Here is a 7,407-nt window from a genome sequence, read left to right as displayed (position 1 = left end):
GCTCCCGAAGGTTTCATTCCGTTTGGACTCCGTTTGATTTTTTTTTCTGCGAAACTCTAAAATAGGCAAAAAAAAATCTAGGCTGGTCCTCCGGTTAATAGATTAGTCCCAAAAATAATATAAAGTGAATAATAAAGCTTAATAATGTTTAAAACAGAAGATAATATAGCATGAAGCAATAAAAAATAACGTATCATACAACCCGCAGTCCTTTTCAAGTGTGTGTACAAAAAACAACGGTTCGCAGTATTGTCTCCTGAATACCTACGACCCCAACTTCCTCTAGCGCCGCCGCCGCCTCGCCCCTCTTCTGCGACCAGCACGCCGTCGTGAAGAATGCCTCTCCTCCCCCTTCCCAAGCCGCCCTGGATCTCGCGATGGAGGTGGCCGCCGCCTGCCATGGAAGCCTCGCCAACGGCCTCTAGAGTCCCACATCCCCGAGATCGACGCGATTGCAGCCGCCTGGCCGAGGTCGTCGGCCCTCGACGGGCTCCTCCATCACTTCTGGTTCCCCACAATGGCTACGGGCCGTCTCCCCCTCTCCATCCTGCACTCCTCCTTCTCCACTTCAAGTTTCCGGTCGTGGCTGAAGGTCGCTTCTCCCTATCCACCCTTCCAATCTGGAGCACAGGTGGAGAGCGTGGTTCTGTGCGGCGGAGATGGCGCCCCGCATCTGCGCGCCCATAAGCCTGAACGGAGCTCCACCGAGGCCATGGCCTCTCCAGGTATCGATCTAAAAAAGGGCCACCAACCCATTGGAACCTCTCCCTGTCTCTTTCTTTTCCATCGTCCTCATACTATCCAATGGAACCTTAGTTTTTGTAGTTAGATAGCAAAGACTCGGTAGCCGCATTTTTTCCTGTACATCTTCATATCTGATTCGATAGCCATGCCCTGGAAAGAGACATCTCGCAAATTAGTGCAGTCTGCAGTCGAGATCGAGTGAATCCAGAAAAGGCGCCTTGAGTAAGCAAGTACTTTCCAGATTAAGCATGAGTGTTGTGGCGCTAGCCTCATTTGGTTGGTGATCATACTGTTAATAATTTCTCATGTTACCTTGTTTTTGATGATCGACTATTCAGTTTGCACGTATGTCTCTCCCCCTCTGCAGGTGATACCATGTTACGCGAATGCACAGGCATATGCATTGAAAGCTCATGTCCTGATGCTACGTGTTTTTTGACATCGACAAATTTGATTCTGTATACTTGGCCTAGAGATAAGATCACTGAAAGTTTCACGGTAACTTTTTCTGGATTATTATGATGCTAATATATATGGTGCACCTGTAATGATTAATTCAGTACAACCATTGCCCTGTTCTTATTTCAGATAAAAAGTACACCTTCCCGATCATCAGGCTGTCACTGGGTGGATAGAGAATCCTCAGTTATATGTTGATTATTTCATTGTCAAAATCAAGAACGTTGCTGTTACTAATGTCGCCCATCTAAGTCACTAAGTCTTGATCGTAAAATGCAGTTTGAGCCTTATAGGAAGGTAGCAGCTGTATGATGCTATTTTGATTCAGGAGAATTAAAGACCACAAGCGGAGTAGATCTTGCCTCGTAAGCGGAGTAGGTTTACGATTGTATCCCCAAAATTGCACCATTAGCTATTTTGTACTTGTGTTTTTTTCCGACATCTCCTGTTGCTCTGCTTCTGTCACCATCCCTTTCGCATAGCCCAACAAGTTGCATTTGCACTGTACGATTATGGTTGTTATTATAATCTGGCGCTAATACATATTTCTGCTACGCTCTGAACTTGCATTTAAACAGACCCCTGGAGAAATTGTTTTGACTTAAATTTCTCTGATGTGAAACATCTGGAACTATTGGTGTCTATGTTTCCCTTGTTTAACATTCCCTCTGATCCATATTAATTGTCGCACACTTAGGAGGGAGTAGATCATTTTGTCTGTCATATCTTTTCTTTGTTGATTTATTAGAGTTTTCTGTGAAGATCTTACAAGATGGCTTGCAAATCCAGATATCAAATAGAATTTCGGTAATATATTATTATGTGTGCAATACTTAGAAGGGATGCTTACCAGGTAAAATACCACTCAAAATCTAGGTCCAGTAACTATCCAGTTGCAAATTCGGGGTGGATTGTACTACCAGATTGCTTGTTGTACATCTGAAAGAGATTCAGTTCATCTGAATATTTTGATTTTGCGACATGGTCGCCAGTGAATAGTGCCTTTAGCGATTTGTACAACAAGCAGATCGAGCCCTACATAAAATGTTTCCATTTTCATGAGTGAATCTTACCTTAGATGTTTAGGAGAAGATCAGTATGGCACCACATAACTATTGCTAAAATGATAATTAATTAATGACATCATTACCATCCAGCCATCTTGCCTTTCCAAAGAACAACATACGAGATTTGTTCTCCGAAGTTTAAGAATAGTGCAGCCATCTTGCCTTTCCAAAGAATAACATCATATATTTTAACCTTAATAGTGCAGCCAGCTACCCGTAGTGCACTTATCTCTAAGCCCAATATATTCAATGTTAATCCATAAACTTCTCTGTAAACAAAGGCTAGACATATATTCAATGTAATTCTATTCTTTGAGTTGGGTTTCTTACTTCGGTGCGGCCTGGGGTATGGGATAAGTTCAAAATCATTTCCAATTTTCCAGGGACCACTTCCAGTAAGTTTGCACTTGATATCAGCAGTAATGTCCACTACCTATATCGGCATGGTTGTTGTAGTAGATAATCAGGGCAAAACATGATGTGTAAAAAATTAAAACTTTAGAATCTATGAATTGTAATAGATATCAAATATCCTGCAAAACATGATGTGTGAGCACTCTTAAAATATTCCAGTAAGTTTCTTTCTACATGTGTTCTTACATCTCCTGAATGGATGATTCTCTTACATTTCAGAGTTGACATCACATCTCCCTTCCTCATACACACTTTTTGGGTAGTTGTGCGTCTATATTCCATTCTGTACACCAAGAGATTATTTGATTTTCCTTTTACTGAAGCAGTTACGGTTGAGTAGTACATCGTTATCATTCTCAACAAATTCATTCATGACACCTTTGATACTCATGTATGAGAAAGAACTTTCAGCGATTGAGTTACTTTATTCGACTTTATGTTCTTTAGGAGGTGAGTACGGGAGGCGGGACGGCCGACAGCGGCATTCTGTTCGGGGAAGCGTGGACTAGTGATGCTGGAGCATAGGAACGGGAAACATCACCTTCGCCACAGAATTTTCAAGTAGCCAATTTACCTTTCTGCCTAAAGATTTCTTCTCTGCTGTCAGTATCACTGGTCTTGGGGTTTATATTTTGTCAATATCAAAATCTGGGTACTTACCAGCAAACGAATTGTTGATCTATTTACTTGGTCAAGTTCATTTCTGCTATGTTCTTCAGTCAAACTTCACATTCTAGCCTTGATTAAATGGCAACGATATTCTCCAGAACCTACCAATGTCAGAAATCCTGCTGCCCAACAGGATTTCCAGAATTCTGATGGATCTGGTTTCTATAACATAGTTTGCCAACCGCTGTGAGCACTGCTCAGTGTGTGGCAGCTGTTCATTAGGATTGGAAACAAGATTTGAGATGTAGGTGTAGGTCAAATTTTGCAAAATTATGAGTCTGCAGGTACAAAATTACAAGTAGGCAATTTTTACAGTTTTTTTAGAGTAAAGTTTCAAGCATGAATTTGAATATAGTTCCATGGTTTTTTTGCTGACAAGTTTTCTTATATTTACTTCTCTCTCTATGATATTGGAATTTAAATGCTTACTTAACTATTCAAAGATATCTGTTTTGTTTGTTGATTGTAAGTTACCACATATAAGCTTGAGTCCATGTGAATTGACACACAGTTTGAAACAAAAAAAACTTTGTACTATAGTACAGTTTGGTGGTTAAACTACTCCTTACCTGGACATTCTAATAATCTGTAATAATGATAGTTGGCATTGGTCATGCAAGATCACTTGCAGGAAATTGGTGACTTGCTGCTGTTGTACTTCTTTTGCTTTTGCTTATCTTAATTTTTTCATTTACTGTAATTTGTGAAACAAAAGTACTAGCATAGCTGGAATTTCTGTTTGTGTTGTTTATAGAGGGAACATAGTCTGATGGGACAGTTCGATCAATGTCACATAAGGAAACAACTGACTCGAAGGTGTTGAAACAAATTGATCACATCCTCATGTGTCTTTGCAAGTTGCAACGGAGGTATTAAACTTTTTTTATAGCAAAATTCCTACTTTAGATAGAAGAACTTATTGCCTGTTACATACGTCGGTACATAATGGCAGCCGTCACACAAAACGAAGTATTTCAATGAGATTGTGCGGCCGATCAAGTAAACTGTGTAATCGTGAGCTGGGACAGCGAAAATAGGGAGGCAGAAGAAGAAATATGATTTAACGCTAAAAAAAGGTCAACAATGTTGTATGTGCATGAGGATTTCGTACACGTTTGACACAAGAATATATATGCCTTCAAGCCTGATTTTCGTGCCTTGCATGTTGTGTTCTTTTAGTATATATTATTTATCCCGTTGCAACGCACGGGCATTTTTGCTAGTTATAGAATGTCTATGATAAATAGACAATCACATACATTCGATTTTCCCAAACCGTATGAAATAACTAATTAAGAAAATTAGTTAATCGTCGTACGAGTGTTGGACATGATTACGAAACATTGGATCATCGTAACATCGCCATACAAGACAACTATCACACATGCTATTCTGTGGTGCAACGTTTATGATGCATACCACATCAGAAACAGTTTATGTTGTGAATCGTGTACTAATACGTCTTCAATATATCTATAATTTTTGATTGTTTCATGCTATTATATTATCTATTTTGAATGTTTTATATGCATTAATATGCTATTTTATATGATTTTGGGACTAACCTATTAACCTAGAGCCCGGTGCCAGTTTTTGTTTTTTTTTTCTTGTTTTAGAGTTTCACACAAAAAAAATACCAAACGGAGTTCAAACGGAATAAAATTTTCTTGGACCAGAAGACACCCAGGAGACTTGGAGTGCAAGTCAGAAGAGCCACGAGGCGGCCACAAGGGTGGAGGGCGCGCCCCTCGACCTTGTGGGCCCCTCGTAGGTCCCCTGACCTAGTTCTTCCTCCTATATATACTCTTATACCCTAAAAACATCCAGGGGAGCCACGAAACAACTTTTCCACCGCCGCAACCTTCTGTACCCGTGAGATCCCATCTTGGGGCCTTTTCCGGCATCTTGCCGGAGGGGATTCGATCATGGAGGGCTTCTACATCAACACCATTGCCTCTCCAATGAAATGTGAGTAGTTTACTTCAGACCTACGGGTCCATAGCTAGTAGCTAGATGACTTATTCTCTCTCTTTGATTCTCAATACAAAGTTCTCTTTGATGTTCTTGAAGATCTATTCGATGTAATACTCTTTTGCGGTGTGTTTGCTGAGATCCGATGAATTGCGGATTTATGATCAGCTTATCTATGAATATTATTTGAATCTCCTCTGAATTCTTATATGCATGATTTGATATCTTTGCAAATCTCTTCGAACTATCAATTTGGTTTGGCCAACTAGATTGTTTTTTCTTGCAATGGGAGAAGTGCTTAGTTTTGGGTTTAATTTTGCGGTGCCCTTTCTCAGTGACAGCAGGGACAGCAAGGCACGTACTGTATTGTTGCCATCGAGGATAAAAAGATGGGGTTTTCATCATATTGCTTGAGTTAATCCCGCTACATTATGTCATCTTGCTTAATGCGTTACTCTGTTCTTATGAACTTAATACTCTAGATGCAGGCATGAGTCGGTCGATGTGTGGAGTAATAGTAGTAGATGCAGAATCGTTTAGGTCTACTTGACACGGACGTGATGCCTATATTCATGATCATTGCCTTAGATATCGTCATAATTTTGCGCTTTTCTATCAATTGCTCGGCAGTAATAATTTCTATCTTGAGAGAAGCCTCTAGTGAAACCTATGTCCCCCGGGTCTATTTTACATCATATTACTTTCCCGTCAACTTGCCAGTTTCTTTCGTTGTTCCCTTATTTTGCAATCTTTACTTTCCGTTCCATAAACCAAAAATACCAAAATATCACTTTACCGTTTATCCATCTCCATCAGATCTCACTTTGCGAATAACCGTGAAGGGATTGACAATCCCTTTGTCGCGTTGGTTGCAAGTTGGTGTTTGTTTGTGCAGGTATTTGGTGGCTTGTTGCATAGTCTCCTACTGGATTGATACCTTGGTTCTCAAAATTAAGGAAAATACTTACACTACTTTGCTGCATCACCCTTTCCTCTTCAAGGAAAAAACCAACGCATGCTCAAGAGGTAGCAAGAAGGATTTCTGGCGCCGTTGCCGGGGAGATCTACGCCAAGCCAAGACATACCAAGTATCCATCATAAACTCTCTTCCCTCGCATTACATTATTCACCATTCGCCTCTCATTTTCCTCTCCTCCACTTCTAAAACGATTTTCGAAAATATTCGCCTTTTTTTCGCCCCTTTTTCATTCGTCTTTTTCGTTTGCCTTGATGTCTTATTTGGCTCATTTGCTCGTTTGGTTGGAATAATTGTGTATTTATTGCAAATCAGAGAACCTAAGATTTATGGATCCTCATTCGCTTGCCAATCTTTTTAAGAGATCCAATTATGATGAACAAATTGTTAGTGAGTTGAGTACACTAGATTATCTTGATGAAGTTTTGCTTGAAATTTATGAATCTGAAAATTATAATGAAGAAATTTATGAAGTGATTCAAGATAGCTCCTTGAATAAAAATCATGATTGCGATGATTTTACTATAAATTCTATTCATGTCAATTATGTTAATGATATGCAAAACCCTAAGATTGAGGATGCTAGTTTTTCTATGTCCACTATTTGTTGTAATGATCATGATTGGGGTGATTCTTCTTATGATGTTGAAAATTTATTTAAGCCCCATGATGAATATGAGATTGATAATAGTGTTTGAAGTAATATTGAAAATGGGTTTGGAAGAGTGTCAACTTTAGATCCCACATATTTGGAGAATGTTCAATCGTATGAAGTTTTTGATAAAAGTGGGTTTGGAGAGGTCATGACTTTAGTTAATGTTAATTCCACTATTTTGGAAGAGTGTCAACTTCGCATGCATGTGGATTGTGTTGAGAATACGTTGTGTGATAGCAATTTTGTTGAATTTGCTTATGATACTACAAACTATTATGAGAGAGGAAAATATGGATGTAGAAATTTTCATGTTACTAAATTACCTCTCTTCATGTTGAGATTGCTAGTCTCTTTCTTCTTCCATGCATATGCTAGTTTTTGCTTGCCTTGATAATTTGTTTACTTATAAAATGCCTATGCATAGTAAGTATGTTAGACTTAGATGTGTTTTT

The 7,407-nt window shown here is 39.3% G+C and overlaps 1 long non-coding RNA gene across 3 annotated transcripts; it reads left to right on the top strand.

Moving 5' to 3' along the window:
• Positions 1–234: 234 nt before the first annotated feature.
• LOC109754392 (uncharacterized) lies at positions 235–5,322 on the top strand. Of its 3 annotated transcripts, XR_012205222.1 has the most exons (6): positions 235–725; positions 1,112–1,242; positions 1,333–1,577; positions 3,132–3,245; positions 4,108–4,222; positions 4,306–5,322. It is a non-coding gene; the product is annotated as an uncharacterized lncRNA (long non-coding RNA). The 3 variants fall into 3 exon arrangements; XR_005773232.3 differs by lacking the exons at positions 4,108–4,222; positions 4,306–5,322 and having other exon boundaries at positions 240–725; positions 3,132–3,455; XR_012205221.1 differs by lacking the exons at positions 3,132–3,245; positions 4,108–4,222; positions 4,306–5,322 and having other exon boundaries at positions 236–725; positions 1,333–1,778.
• Positions 5,323–7,407: the final 2,085 nt, after the last annotated feature.

The sequence above is a fragment of the Aegilops tauschii genome, chromosome 3, assembly GCF_002575655.3.
Source record: "Aegilops tauschii subsp. strangulata cultivar AL8/78 chromosome 3, Aet v6.0, whole genome shotgun sequence".
Classification (NCBI taxonomy): domain Eukaryota; kingdom Viridiplantae; phylum Streptophyta; class Magnoliopsida; order Poales; family Poaceae; genus Aegilops; species Aegilops tauschii.
This window is presented reverse-complemented; position numbering and strand designations above follow the sequence as displayed.